A 15,047-nucleotide genomic window follows, 5' to 3' on the forward strand; every position below is an offset into this window, starting at 1 on the left:
AATCAGACCAAATGAGAACGTAGGACCTTCCTGCAGGGTAACTGGTCTGCTGCCTTCAACAACCTGGTGTCAAGACTATTTTATTTTAGATTTGAGAAGAATTAAGGGATATAACCAGATGCAATCAATGGTCCCTACAGAGGATCCACAAATCAGCCATAAAAGACATTTTGTGGACAGCTGGAGAAACATTTAATACCTAGTTCATATTTAAAATATTAGTGAATAAATATGAGATCATGTTATTTTGGCCATATACAAAAATGTTTGTTAAAAGGCACTCTGGAGTTAAATATTTTATTTTAATTATATTGGCCAAATTTTCTTCATGGAAATGGGAGTTACAGCCATTCTCAACTGACAAAATGCTAAATTTAACATCTCTCTTTTCCTTTTTACATTTCCTCTTCCATTCTTTGTGTTTTGCTTCTTTCTCAAACATGAAGAAGAAAAAAAGGAGAGGGACAGAGGAAAGGAAAGGGTAAAACCAGGGAGAAATAAAATGTGCAAAAAGACCCTGTGACGTGACTGATCAGGCTCCAATTAGGGCTACAAGTTAAAGCATACAGCTGACCTCCGAACAACACAGTTGAAAATACACATGTAACTTCTGACTCCCCAAACGACTAATAGCCTACTGTCAACCTCAAGCCTTACCAATAACATATACTTTTGATTACATATTCTGTATGTTGTATGTAGTATATACTGCATTCTTACAATAAAGTAAGCTAGACAAAAGAAAACGTTAAGAATATCATTAGGAAGAGAAAATATAGTACAGAAGTGTACTGTAAAAATTCCACACAAATGGACCCATGCAGTTCAAAGCCATATTGCTCAAGAGTCCATTACATTTGAAAAGGTAGTGACACTAACCTCGGTGCCAATTTCTTCCAATCTAATTTTTCACTAAATTCAATTGATTTTCACCTCTTCAGGAGTAAATGTTTTCTCCATTTTCACTGCTACTTAGTTCATTTATACCCTCCTCATTTCTCAGCTTCAAGGATTAAACAACCTCCTCTACACCCACCTTTCAGATAGATGCCTGCTCCTATCACTGTCCTGCTTAAAACCCAAGATGACCCATCTATCTGCCTAAAGTCCAAATGTCAAAGTCCCTACAATCACCTCACACAGTCTGCACCTCGAAGCATCTCGTGTAAGCTCTACCACATTACACTAATGAACTGAACTAAACATTCTTTCTTTCATGACCTAGAATCAGGTTTTCTTAAAAGAGAAATCTAAAAGCAGCTCAGTACACCTGAACCATGCTTCCTTAGGGAGCTCTCTTTATGGAATCATTATCATTCATTCAACAAATACTTACTCATCACCTTCTATGTGCCAAGTACTCTGCCAGGTGCTAGCAATAAAAATAAATACATGATCATGGAGCTTAATCTACTGGGGGAGCAAAAAAAGTTTCACACTACAACCCTTTCTTATTTCTTTTCTTTTTTTTTTTTTTTTAAAGATTTTATTTATTTATTTGACAGAGAGAGATCACAAGTAGGCAGAGAGGCAGGCAGAGAGAGAGGAGGAAGCAGGCTCCCTGCTGAGCAAAGAGCCCGATGCGGGACTCGATCCCAGGATGCTGGGATCATGACCTGAGCCGAAAGCAGAGGCTTTAACCCACTGAGCCACCCAGGTTCCCAACCCTTTCTTATTTCTACAGACATCACTCTAAGTTAGGACTTTGCCTTTCCTCAACTAATATAATGGACTCTTACAACTGGAATTCATGCTTTTAAGATTACAACTAACCTACGTATCACTATCAAATTATTCTTCCTAAAGTTGAGTTCTCACTACACCGGAAAATCCAGGAAAAAGAACTATTCTTTGTAAAGACCTGGAAGATCATCTAGAATGATTTCTGGTCCTATACCATCTTTAAAACTATGATTCTATGTCATCCCCTATCCCATCACTGCCTCAACTCTGCTGCTGAGACAACATTCAAACTTCTCACTTTAGAATTCAAAATATTCTACCTTTCCAGACTTTATTTCAATACTTTTGTTTCCTTTGATACAACTGGCAGACAACTGTCATCCTTCAAATATGCTCCACTACCTTCTTTCCATTCCCATTATTACAAAAACACACCACTACATGAATGCCACTTAAAAAAACAAAATAAAACAACAACAACAAAAAAAAAGCCTCCCTTTTTGAACACAATCCAAACAATAATTTATTCACAGGTACATTAAAAAATTGTGCATAACAACAAATACTAATTTAACCTGGATTTCGTTCCTACCAAGACGTGTAACACATTTAAAATGTCAATGTCATATAAACATAATAATTTGATACTTTAAAAAATGAAAACACTCTGAAATTTTAAGTTGATGGTAATTATGGCTGAGATGGCAGGCCTAAATTACTGTAAATTACTTACTTACCTTCTGTGTTTTCCAGGTGTATTAGTTGAAAAAACACATGAAAAACACGTGACTGTAAATAAAACCAGCTAGCCCCCTTGGACTACATTCTTAAGACTTCTTTAGAGTCTCAAGTCAGTTAAGGCACTGCTACATCGCATTTTAAACCCCAACCATCCTCTCAATGTGATCACAATTTGTTTTCTTTTTCTCTCCAGGTTTCCTCCACAACTGATGGGCCAATTAAAAGTTTACACAAATGATAAACCTCATTCAGAAGCTATCCTTAGTGGTAAAACTATCACCAGGTCTGTCACCAGTTCCCTGTGGCAGGCAAACCAAACATAAAAAAAAAACAACGTAAAAGCAATGTAAATCCTAACTGTGGATCTGTAGAGTCAAGGGCTAATCTTAAATATAGCCAATGATACTACCACAGGTATCTTACAACTCATGATAATCTCTCAAAAAGGTTATTTGAATTGCACAGGAGAGACAGAATAAAAAGCTAGTAAAAAACAAACAAAAACAAAAAACAAACACAAAACCCAAGGTACGAAAAAGACCCTACTAAAAAGTGAAACTGTCATCTTGGTTTTCTAACCTTCCTTCCGCTATGATCCCCACCCATTTTCCAAGCCAGAAATAGGGGTACTATCCTTAACTCTTTCCCACGCAACCCCAGCCTTCACATCCCGTCCGCAGTTCCGGCCCATTTTAACTTCCTAAATCTTCCTCTCGCCCACTGTGCCTCCATTCCTGGGCTCTTCCCCGAGATATGAGCTAATCCAACAGCCTCAGATCCACGTTCTTCTGCTGCCCCCTAACTCAAATGCAGCCTAGACACTATCCAGAATGACCTCCTAAAAATATAAGTACTTACCTCAAGGTCCTAAAACCACATCTCCTTCAACTCTGTACGCGTGGACTAACACTGCACCTGATATAAAGGAGGCTCAAAAATGAGTTGAGCTAAACAGAGGAGACCCAGGCTCATTTACAAAACAAAGTTTTTTGACCTGACTCCTAGGTGCCTCTCCAGTCTTAGCCAATCAATTCTCACAACACTCCATGCCTTAGCATGTGCTATGGCTCCTGCCTGAAAAGCCATTCTCCCTCCCCTCCAGATACCTCAGGGACTCTAGTCATCTTCAAATGCCAAATCAGATATCCAACTTCAAAAAGGTCCTTCTTCCCTATCCCTCCCAAACACAGGAGCTTATCATGCCCTGCTTTGAGCTATTCCGGCCCTTGAAGATATTTCTATAATAGTATCTTTAACTCCACCTTTTTTTTTTAACCGTCTCACTCACCTACTCTAATATAGCTCCTTGGCTTTATATATATATATTTTTTGCCAATTTATTTATTATTTTTTTTATTTCTTTTCAGCGTAACAGAATTCATTGTTTTTTGCACCACACCCAGTGCTCCATGCAATACATGCCCTCCTTAATACCCACCACCTGGCTCCCCCAACCTCCCACCCACCGATGGCTTTATATTTTAAATATTTTTTTAATCTCTTCAGAGCCTAAAAAATGTTAAGTAATTGGTGAATAATTGTAAAAATTGAAGGAGAGAAGCTGTGACAGTTTAAAAATAAAAAAAAGAAGAAACATTTTGTAAAAGACAAGTGTACTAACAGAGGCAGTGCCCATTTTACCACCACCAAGAAAAACTAATATCTAGGCTTCTAATCTTGAAGGCAAAATCTAGAAAAACCAGACAGAAAGGACCAAAAACTGAGAATACTGGTTCTAGGACAGTCTGGGATAAGACTCAAGGGGACAGCCTTAAAGACTTAAATTGTATAAACATAACCTCAGTGACACACTCTAGTAAAATAAAGGCAAACCCTGAACGGATGGGGGTAATAGCAAAACTTCCACGTGCCTATTTGCCACAAGGCACTAGGCAGAAACAACCAACAGTATTTGCACACCCACCACGTGACAGGCCTATCTGGCCCTTTCATGTATATTATCTCATTTAACCCTCAGGACTCCTGTAACTAAACACTATTATTCTCCTTACAAACACAGGGAATGTCCAGAGAATGAGTAACTTGCCTGAGGTCACAGAGATACTAGTGGCACAACTATGATTTTAACCCAAGTTTGATCCACAGATCTGTGCTCTCAACCACTATGCAGTCATTTACCTGTATCCTCCTCAATTTAATTCTCAAAGCAACCCATGAGGTAGATGCTGACCTCATTTTATTTTAGGTGAAGACACAGGGTTTAAATAATCTGCCCAAGGTCACATACACTTTGTAAGCAGTAGCACTGAGGTTTGAATCTCAGACAATCCAGCCACAAAGCTCCTTACACAAGCCTAGAATTATGTCACTGATAAAGCCAAGATCTCATGCTCCTTCTCAAACATTGTATTGCTGAGACCATGAGCCCTCCAGTTTCCTTCTCAGATGTCTCATCTTCCTCGGCTACTCCACACCTGCTTTCCCTACTCCCAAACTCTGCCTAATACTCTAAAAGAGCAGAGCTCAAACACTATCACCTCAGAACACTTACACACTCTTTAAATTCACAATTACCGGGGCACCTGGGTGGCTCAGTGGGTTAAAGCCTCTGCCTTCGGCTCAGGTCATGATCCCGAAGTCCTGGGATCGAGCCCCACATCGGGCTCTCTGCTCAGCAGGGAGCATGCTTCCTCCTCTCTCTCTGCCTACTTGTGATCTCTGTCAAATAAATAAATAAAATATTTTATTAAAAAAAATTTCACAAGTACCTCAAAGAGCTTTTATTTATGTGGATTACACTTCTCAACATTTGCCATTCTAGAAATTAGAAGAAAATTTAAAGTATGTATTAACTCATTAAATATTAAACCTACCACTTTTTTTAAGATCTCATCTATTGGGGCTCATGGGTGGCTCAGTCATTAAGCATCTGCCTTCAGCTCAGCTCATGATCCCGGGGTTCTAGGATCAAGCCCCACCTGCATTATTAGGCTCCCTGCTCAGCGGGAAGCCTGCTTCTCCCTCTCCCACTCCCCGTGCTTGTGTTCCCGCTCTCACTGTCCGTCAAAAAATAAATAAAATCTTTAAAAAAAAGATTTTATTTATTTATAAGTCAGAAAGAGAGAGGGAGAGAGCAAGCAAGCGCCCACACGCGCACAAGCAGGGGGAGCAGCTGGCAGAGAGACAGGCAGACTCCCTGCTGAGCAAAGAGCCACCCCGGTGTCCCAAACCTACCACATGTTAATAAACATTTTCATGAAAAGTAACTGTCTTCAAAAACAAAGTACAATACCACGAGAAGGACACTGTCTTACGTTCTTGCAAATCCCATTAATGTATGACATACTGAAAGACAGCTTGATTCGCCTATCTGCTCTGAAGTCAATCTGATCAGGTACCACACATTTTTTTAGGTTCTGGAAAACTCCACTATACACTCATGAGAGAATAAGAATGAAAAAGACAAATAACATCTTAGTAATATCTCTAAGAACTTAAGGTTTCTATAGCCAACCCCTCCTCCCCCCAAAATCTCATACACAACTTCCTTAAATCTTTTCTCAAGTAGTACAAAAATAATTTTCAGTACAAATTGGTTTAACTAAAATTTCCAATCAATAAGACCTCTTTGAAAACAGGGATCTGGAAATTATGGTAGAATGTTCCTCCAAAACACAGAGCTGAACAGTAGGATAGAGTAGTCGAGATCAAGCTCTAAAAGGAAAAGACTGGCATACCCATCTACATGCAAAGTGCCCAGCCTGTGACAGACAGCCTATAACAGCCCAGGACCACACTGCTGTTAAAATGCAATTCTAACCATGTGCACATGCCCAGTAACACAAGTGAATATAAAATACAGTCAGAGACGCACGGAGAGAAGCTTCCTATGCAACGACCATAGGAAACCACTAATTTTAAAGGCCAAAAATGGTTCAAATACTAACAATTTCATTCAACCCAATACATTAACTCAAAATACAACTATAAAGATATCCCAAGTACGTCATCCACAAATTTCAACTCAAAATAAATACAAGTATTTGTCAGTTAGGTTTTTATTCTCTATATTTGAAGTCAAACATACAGAATGAACAACATTCTTAGACAAATACAATCTGCCATCTAATCAGCAAAAGCTGAGTGCCCACCAATAAGCAGGGTGGTAAGTCAAAATCATGACTTGTGGGTAAAACCTCACCAAGACCAAAAAGGTAAGGCGAGCAAAACCATCAATCCTAAATGTGCTCCTTAACATGAGCACATAAGCAACAACCATCTGGTTTATAGCTTCAGCACCAAATGATGGATACCAGCAGAAGTCTTTTCATTTCTTTCTTATCTTTTGTCAGATTTTCCATATCTATTGGCTTCTCCCTCTCCTACAACAACTCATAAAGTCTGAGGACCACTATTTAGTGAGGATTTTGGTCTCTTGGGGCACACAACATTTATTCCAGCTGCTCATTCATATCTACAATCACTTGGAAGGTTTTAATGTACTAGCAATCAGCTTAACCCACTAGTCCTTTCTCCCCTAAAAGAAATTATTCATGAAACGCTGACCTTACAATCATCAAGAAGCCTATAATAACACTAGAAATTGCTCTAAAGCTACTAAGTGATGTTTCAGGAGATTTGCAAAGAAATCTAAAGCAACTCTGTTCAAATAGGAGTTTTGCTATACATGGCTTTTTGACTACATATGTGACTGCCTTTTCCTACAACAGTGAAATACTTTAAAACTGGATTTTTGGCCAGTATGAAAGTCGTACGTGGACTTTCATGAGGTTTTTGATCCATAACCTAAAAAAAGAATCACAACTATTAAGAACCTGCCAGGTAGCTCTATTCCATCAACATAATTAGCTACCAATGTAAACGGTTATAAGTTTGGGGCAGCAACTGGGTTCCTCCATATTATCAAATCTGTATCAAAGGTCCATTCTAAGCCACATCATCATGAGTGTGTGTTACGATGGAAATGAGGGGAGTACAGTGAAATTAAGAACACAAACCAGAGTCAAACAGACCTATATCAAGAAAGACGTGTTTACATTCATCTTTAAGGCTAAAGCTTCCTCATTTATAAAATGATATCTAACTCACAATTTTGGTACAAGGATCAACACATGTAAAGCACAATGCCTATCACATCGTTAGCATTCAAAAAAGCTAATTTTTTTCTGTGACTACATATCCCTAAGTCTGAGTTTCTCTAGTCTCCCTAAAATTAGAAACGAAGTGCTAATTCTTTAGATGTCCCAAATACAGTTTTCACATTCAACAATTTTAGATGAAAACATATGAAGAGCTACTGTTCCACAAAACATGGCAGTTAGCTTCACCAGATCCTGCTTTATGATGCTGTGGTGTTTGCATGCAACTATATACAATCTTATGAAAGAAAAAATTGCCCCCCAAAAAGCTGAGTGCAAATAGTATTTTTTACTTAATGTGAATAAATCTTCATTTCTGTTTGGTCTTCAATTAGCAGAGACTCCTCTAGTATCTTTTTTCGTCTATCCCACCACACCTCCCCCACTCAAAATCTGCCTAGGTAAAAAATCTATATACAACAGCTAGATGTATCCAAAGAAAAACCTCTAATACTCTTTTTGGATACAAAGATCACCAGCCTATTTTCTTTTTGTTAGATCACCAGGTGCTTGCTTTGTAAGGCATATATTTGTAGCAACTAACTTTGAAAGAAAATTACTATGCCTGATGATTCCTTCTTTGCTACTATTCTACACTTATGGGTACCTGGGTGGCTCAGTTAGTTAAGGGACCAACTCTTGATTTCGGCTCAGGTCATGATCTGGGATTGTGGGATTGGGCCACAGGGTTCCTTGCTCATCAGGGGAGTCTGCTTGGGAGTCTCTCATCCTCTTCCTCTGCCCCTCCCCTGCTCTCTCACTTACACTCTCTAAAAAATAATAATAATAATAAAATAAAAGTGCATCAAACATTTAACTCAACTTTGGACTGCTGAGCACAGGACAAGTACAAACTTAGCAAGGTGTATGAAAAGTAAATTTTTAGTCTTCCACTAACTTAAGACTGAAAGTTCTAACATTATGATTTTACATCAGAGCCACCTCCAATAAGGAAATTTTCCTGTTTCTGAACTCCCATAAAATTCCACAAAGAACATAACTTTATGTGACCAAATAAAAAGGCAGTCATTTAAGCCAATACATCAGGGGAAACTCAGAAATGTAAACATACATATTAGAAATTTATTTCCTGTTTTGGACTTAAAAAAAACATAACGCTGGCAACCAATATAGGTGTCTACCTTCTCTCAACCCTGTCTCTTCTTTAAACTATTACTTTCTTTTCCATTTTAAACTTCTCAAACAGCAGTCTGTAACCTTTTTCTTAACCTCCCATTTGCTTAAAACCTAACCTACAGTCTGACTTCTACCTCTCCGGTCCCAGAAATATTTGCTCTGCTTATATTCATGTAACTGCCATATTCTACTAAACCATTCTCAGAACTCATCCTACCCTAAACCTGGCCATCATTTGTCACCACTGAAAACTCCCTCTTGTTCAGCACTCCTACCTCTCTTGGCATCTGTAATTTTACTCACTCCTATTCTCCTACCTCGTTAACCATTTTATTGCAGTCCTGTCCAAAATGTAATGTTGGTTGCTCCTAAGGATTCCGTTGGTCCTTTTCTCTTCCTGTCGTATAAAAGCTGAGCTCCATGAGTGTGTTTCAGACTTAAGGGTATGTATACTTTCATTATCCTCAACAGGGGCCATAATTCTCAACTGATTCTCAAATGGGGACCCTACCTCCCCCAAAAAGGTGAAAAGCATTTGTTCATACACTCTTCCCAAGTGATCTTCTAACTTCCAAAACTAACTACATACTGACCAAATCTATAAAATCCCCAACCACTCTCTGGTCCAGAAACCTATCAGACATATCCACCTAAATACCCCACAGGCTATGTGAAACTTAGAATCAAAAGCAAGCTCTTCCACTTTTCTTGCCCAAATCTGCTCTTTTTCCTCTACTTTCCAAGTTAAATCATACCAAGTTACCCAAGATAAAAAACTTCTGAATGGTACTCTATTTTTATAAGTCATTGCTTATCTGTCCCTAATTCTAACTGATAACTTTCAAAATTTATCCTATTCTTTTCCAGCTCCTATTAAGTCCTTGACCTCTCACAAGGACTTAAACGAACTCTCTGGCCCCAGTTTCTTAACCCCTTTCATCCAATCTCCATATTTTTACTATGTGTCTCCTGAAAAAGTGCGTCACAATTTCCACACCCCTATCCACTTAACCTCTCAATGGATCTCCATTAAAGTCCCCACACTTCAAGAAAAAGCCTAAGACTATTCACCAACTGTTTCTGACCACTCTTCCTGTCCCTCGCATCCTGGCATCCTATGTTTCACAGCCCAAGTTGTATGTAACCTGACTTTGCACATGTCTCCCCTCCATGAAAAGTCCTACCTGGCCTGACAAGTGCCTATCGGCCCTTCAAAATTCAGCTCGAAGACCTCTGAGATGACTCCATCAAGTTTCCCAAGCAGAATTAGCTCTTCCTTCCTTAGCGTGCCCCAAATGCTTTGTATATATTCTTCATTACTGTATAACCTGATGAGTGCTTTATTGGTTCATTCGTCTTTATACCCCACTATAAATCCACTTGGGACAAAAGACCATAAGCCCCACAAGGATAGCAAGTCTATACATGGCGCCTGACATATGGGTGTCTGTGTATTTTTGGAACTGAGTTTTAGCACTATTTTAAAATGCTGTATTCAAGTATAATTAGTTCTGCTATACTGCTTGTTCTGAAATGCGAATTTGTTCCAGTGTGATTGATATATCAGGGAATGTGAGCACAATGCAAAATTCTCATTTGCATACCATTTCCCATTTGCATCTACCACATTACATGAAGGTAGAAAACTGCACCCAGCTGAACTGAGCTGTGCAGAAATACACAAAACACACACACCTCAAACACTCCCCGCCCCGTCAGTTCTCCCTGTGTGATATGAGCCACACCCACTCACCCACATCTGGTGTTACTATAACATTCCCTTTGATTTCAGGTAACCTGCCTTCTACCATTTCATAGGAACTCAAAAGCAGCAAACCTTTCCATGCCCATTTCCACAAGCAAACCAGGTCTTTCTCAATGTAAAGTGCCACATTTATTACAGTATTTATATATTCCTTAGCCATTGCATATGTGTAAAACCGTGTTACCATTTTCATCAAGTTTGTTTTTAACAATGAGCCACTAAGTTTTTGAGCATTGTGTTTTGATCTCATTTTCCCTGCAAGCCTGTAGTTTCCACTGTACAATTATGCATACCATGGTAACTTTCAGAACCTACATGCTGCTTCACAGAAGAATAGACTACATAAACTATCAGCTGTATGATGAGCTCTTAGACTTTTTTTTTTTTTTTAATATTTTATTTATTTATTTGACAGACAGAGATCACAAGTAGGCAGAGAGGCAGGCAGAGAGGAGGAAGCAGGCTCTCTGCTCAGCAGGGAGCCCGATGCGGGGCTAGATCCCAGGACCCTGAGATCATGACCTGAGCCGAAGGCAGAGGCTTAATCCTCTGAGCCACCCAGGCGCCCCGAGCTCTTAGACTTTTTAAGAAAATTTCAATATTGCAACTGCAGTAAAGTACTGGAGAGAAAACTCTGCCCAAGTTTCACATATATAAAGCTCATGTCCCAACTGACTATTAGAACAGTCACAACCTTTAAACTTGGTGCCTCTCACTTCTGGTAAACACTTTTCTCCAGCTTGGGCTCCACAGTCCGCCTAAGCCTAACTAACTCAAAAAACAAGTTCTCCCTACCTGAATTTTCAAGTATACCATATTATGGGTTTCATTGTTTTGACTGCTTTTAACTTCTTCTAAAACATCGTGACAGTTTGATTTCAAATCACCCTGTACTATAGAGCAACCGGCCAAACCTTCAAGTCCATTATAAAAGGAACTGCAGAACACAACAAACACTATACCCAAGTTAAAAAGACTGAGAGTCACTAACCCCATACTATTTTCCTATGTAGGGCCTCCATTCAATCCTCCACACTGATCCCAAAGTAGTATATAAATCACCTTGCTCCCCTAATAAAAATATTTTGGCTCCCTTCTTTTGGGATAAAGATACGAACTTCAGTTTTAGATGAGCAAGCGTGGTCCTTCAAAATCTAGGACACAGCTTTGCAGGCTCATCTCCAGTCCCTCTCCCTGTCCCAGTATCACCTCACGATGGGCCGTACCCTAACTTCTGGTACCTCACGCACCCACCATTCCCTTGTTTGAAATGACCCCCTCACCCTAGTTTGACAAACACCTATTCTGTGTTATTTTCTGTAAACTGGTCCCACACCTTCCACAAATTCATTCATCCTTTCTTTCATTCTCTCATAGCATTTTTTACGCCTACAACACCTATAGGCTACATAGCAAAAATGAAGAATTCATTTCTGAATTTTCAGGGTCCAACACTGTGTCCAGCATATACTATTCCTTGACACATAAATGAAGTTATCAAGAAAATATAAATGGATGAGGGAGAGGTAAAGACCCCACAAGGGTAGGGTTAAGGCAATACATACATGAGTTCCCAATTTCGGACTAAAATAACTTTTCTCCTCTTTAATTATTCAAATACAAAAATATAGTGAATTCCAACTCTAATGCACCAGGCTCCGTGTACAGTAGGTCTACAGTTTAATTCATTTGGTATTTGATTTCGCAGTGTTTTCTTAACCACACTTTGTTGTAAAATGGCTACCTTCATAAAGTGAGAAGCAGGCAAAGTTAAAGAAAAAGTACATCAAAACGGGAAGCTAAGGATTTGAAAACTGAAATTGAAACTTTTTTCTAGACAAATAACATAAAGTTCCATTCACAACAAAAATACCCACAAATCCAAGTCTTTTCTGCATTAAAATACATATCCTTAGCCGAACCTATCTGGACTTTTCCAAAGTGATAAACACTTCAAAAGCAGAGTTTCCCAAGCAGTGTACCCTGCACCTGGGAAAGTTACACGTGTGAGGATACTGGTCACTCACCCCTCATGGCCCAAGGGCTACACCTGTGAGTGCACTGACCATCTATTTCAGTATGCCTTACATACATGATCCCTTTCTACTGCACTACGTTAAGAAAAAACTTATGCTTCACAGAATATAAGGTTAACGTGCGTATTGCGGGATGCCTAAGCACTGATCAAAAGGCATATTTATGCCTTTTTTTAATTTGCAGTCAGGACCACGTTGTATAACCAACCCCATCTCTAGTCAAGAGAAAATAGTCTGAAATTTCCCAATAATTGTAGTTTTAATGTGCCACCAAGATTTAAGAAACCTGAAAACACCTACAAACCAAACAGGCATTCAAAAGGGCTTCTTCATCTACATTAGCACAGATCTAGACATTTCTGAAACTCTGCAAGCATCAACTTCCAGAACAAATCTTCTCAGTCTCACGAGAAAATGTCTTCTACCACACCCTCATTTCAGACTACTTCATTTAGTATCTTGTTCACCTGTGAACTGAAGAGACACAACGACCACAAGTAACTTCTACCCATTAAAACACCTTGGCCCTCCCCAAAGAACTGATCTCCAGCAAATACCTCACACTCTCCTGTGCTTTCCCTCCTAACTGCAAGCACCTTGGGCGAGTCACATAAACCTTTCTGGGTCTCAGTTTCCACACCGGTAGCTTTTCAAAGATTTTGTTTAGAGCAGGTTGACTGGACTAGATCACTGGTCTAAAAGTACTGAGCAATTGTCATTCTAAAGTCATCACGCTCTGAAGATGGTGGTAACTGCTCTGACAACAACTACAAAGAAAGTCTTCAGAACCTTTTGATGCATGACCACACCAGCCAGGAGAGCCTACAAAACTGTTGTGAAATAGTAAACCTTAGCGTGCTGTGATAAACACCCAACGTTACTGCGGCCCCGTTTTAGTTCTCACTTGTTCATATTCCCTTCCTTCCTCTGCCAAGTTAGATCTCCAGACACAAGAATGCAAGAAATTCCATACTAGCACTAGTGAGACAACCCACCCAGAAAACAGGTAAGTATGGGAACTCAAATTCAAACAGACTGTTTAAACCGGGTCAGCTTCACAGGGTAAATCCAAGAAGGTCAAGCAAGAGGACTATTCACAAAGTTGACATCTGCTGTTAACAGTTAAGGAAAAGGTTACAGGTGCTGGAGAGCAGACTCCCTGGGGAAACAGAGGGAGGGAAAGCGTCAAAGGGGGGGGGAAGTTTCCAGAAAAAATGACCATTGGCGTTTAGAAATAAAAAGGGAGAGGGGCACCTGTGTGGCTCAGTGGGTTAAGCCTCTGACTTGGGCTCAGGTCATGATCTCAGGGTTCTGGGAACGAGCCTCCCATTGGGGGGGGGGGATGCCTCTCTGCTCAGCGAGGAGCCTTTCCCCCTCTCTCTCTGCCTGCCTCTCTGCCTACTTGTGATCTCTGTCAAATAAATAAATAAAATCTTAAAAAAAAAAAAAAAGAAAGAAAGAAAAAGGGAGAGACGCGGGTTGGGGTTACGGGAGAAAACTGCTTCAAAGTAATTGGGGCTGCCTCCGAGCTGTGAGCAACACTATAAATCCCTTCACCTGGCGCTAAGTGCCTCTTCAGCCAGGTCCTTGTCACTCCCATCCCCTCCCCGGAAATCTGCGTTAAACTGAATTTTAAGTACTTTTGGGGTGCGGGGGGGTCAACAGTTGGTTTCCCGCGTTGAGGTAACTGCGAAGTTCCACACTCCACGACGCACGATCTCACACGGTCACTCCGCCAAAGTTGCCAACCATCCTGGCCAAGAGTCCCGGACACCCCCTCGCCACCTCCGGGCGGCCGCAGCCGGGGTCCCCGGGCCACGGCGCCCCGCCCCCGCCCCCTGCGCGCCCCCGCCCTCGCCGTCAATCAACGCCCCCCGCCCCCCGGCAGGGCGCGGGGGGCGCGGCCTGGGACCCGGCCGGATCACCACCGCGGCGCGTCCAGAGGCCCCCAACAGCCGCCAGCTCCGCCGCCCACAGAACTCAAGTGGCTCGCACCACGGCCCCGCGCGCCTCGGTCCCGGGCGGCGCGACGGAGCGGGGGCCAGTGCGGGAAGCAGCGCCCGGCCGGGCCTCGGGCCCCGCTTGCTCACCTCTCGGGGTGCGCCGCCTTCCTCCGCCGCTGCCGCCGCCTCCTCCCTGTGAGTGCAGCGGGGTCTGACCTGTGGAACCACCATACCAGTCCCGCCCGCTGCTGCAGCGCCGCCGCCGCCGCCGCTCCTCCGCCGCCTCAGCCGCCGCTCTTTGTTCCCCCTCCGAGCGCCACCGCGTCAGCCGCCCGCCTCAGCCGCCCCGACGGGCCGCCACTACGCCCTCCCGCCCTGTCGGCCTCCGGCCTCGCCCTCCTCGCTGCGCCCGCTGCCGCCTTCGCCTCCGCGCCGCCGACGCCGCCGCCACCGACGCCGCCGCCTCCTCCTTCGCGCCCCCCTCGTTTTCATTGAAAGCAAACAAGCATCATGGCGGCGGCCGCCGTCCCCCAGCCAGCGAGCTCCCCGACCGCCGCCGCCGCTCCAACATCCCGGCCGCCCATTGGCCGCCGCCGCGGGGCGCGACCATTCGGGGTCCGGA

General features: G+C 41.9%; 1 protein-coding gene across 1 annotated transcript in view; it reads right to left on the reverse strand.

The window, feature by feature from the left end:
- CNOT6 (CCR4-NOT transcription complex subunit 6) overlaps nucleotides 1-14,699 on the reverse strand; it is a 64,582-nt gene extending 49,883 nt beyond the window's left edge. The window contains exon 1 of the mRNA XM_080805019.1: nucleotides 14,573-14,699. The gene's annotated coding sequence lies outside the window, so the exon portion shown is untranslated. The remainder of the gene's footprint in view (nucleotides 1-14,572) is intronic.
- Between the last annotated feature and the right edge of the window lie 348 nt (nucleotides 14,700-15,047).

Source organism: Martes martes (assembly GCF_963455335.1).
Source record: "Martes martes genome assembly, chromosome: 5".
In the NCBI taxonomy this organism is placed as follows: Eukaryota; Metazoa; Chordata; class Mammalia; order Carnivora; family Mustelidae; genus Martes; species Martes martes.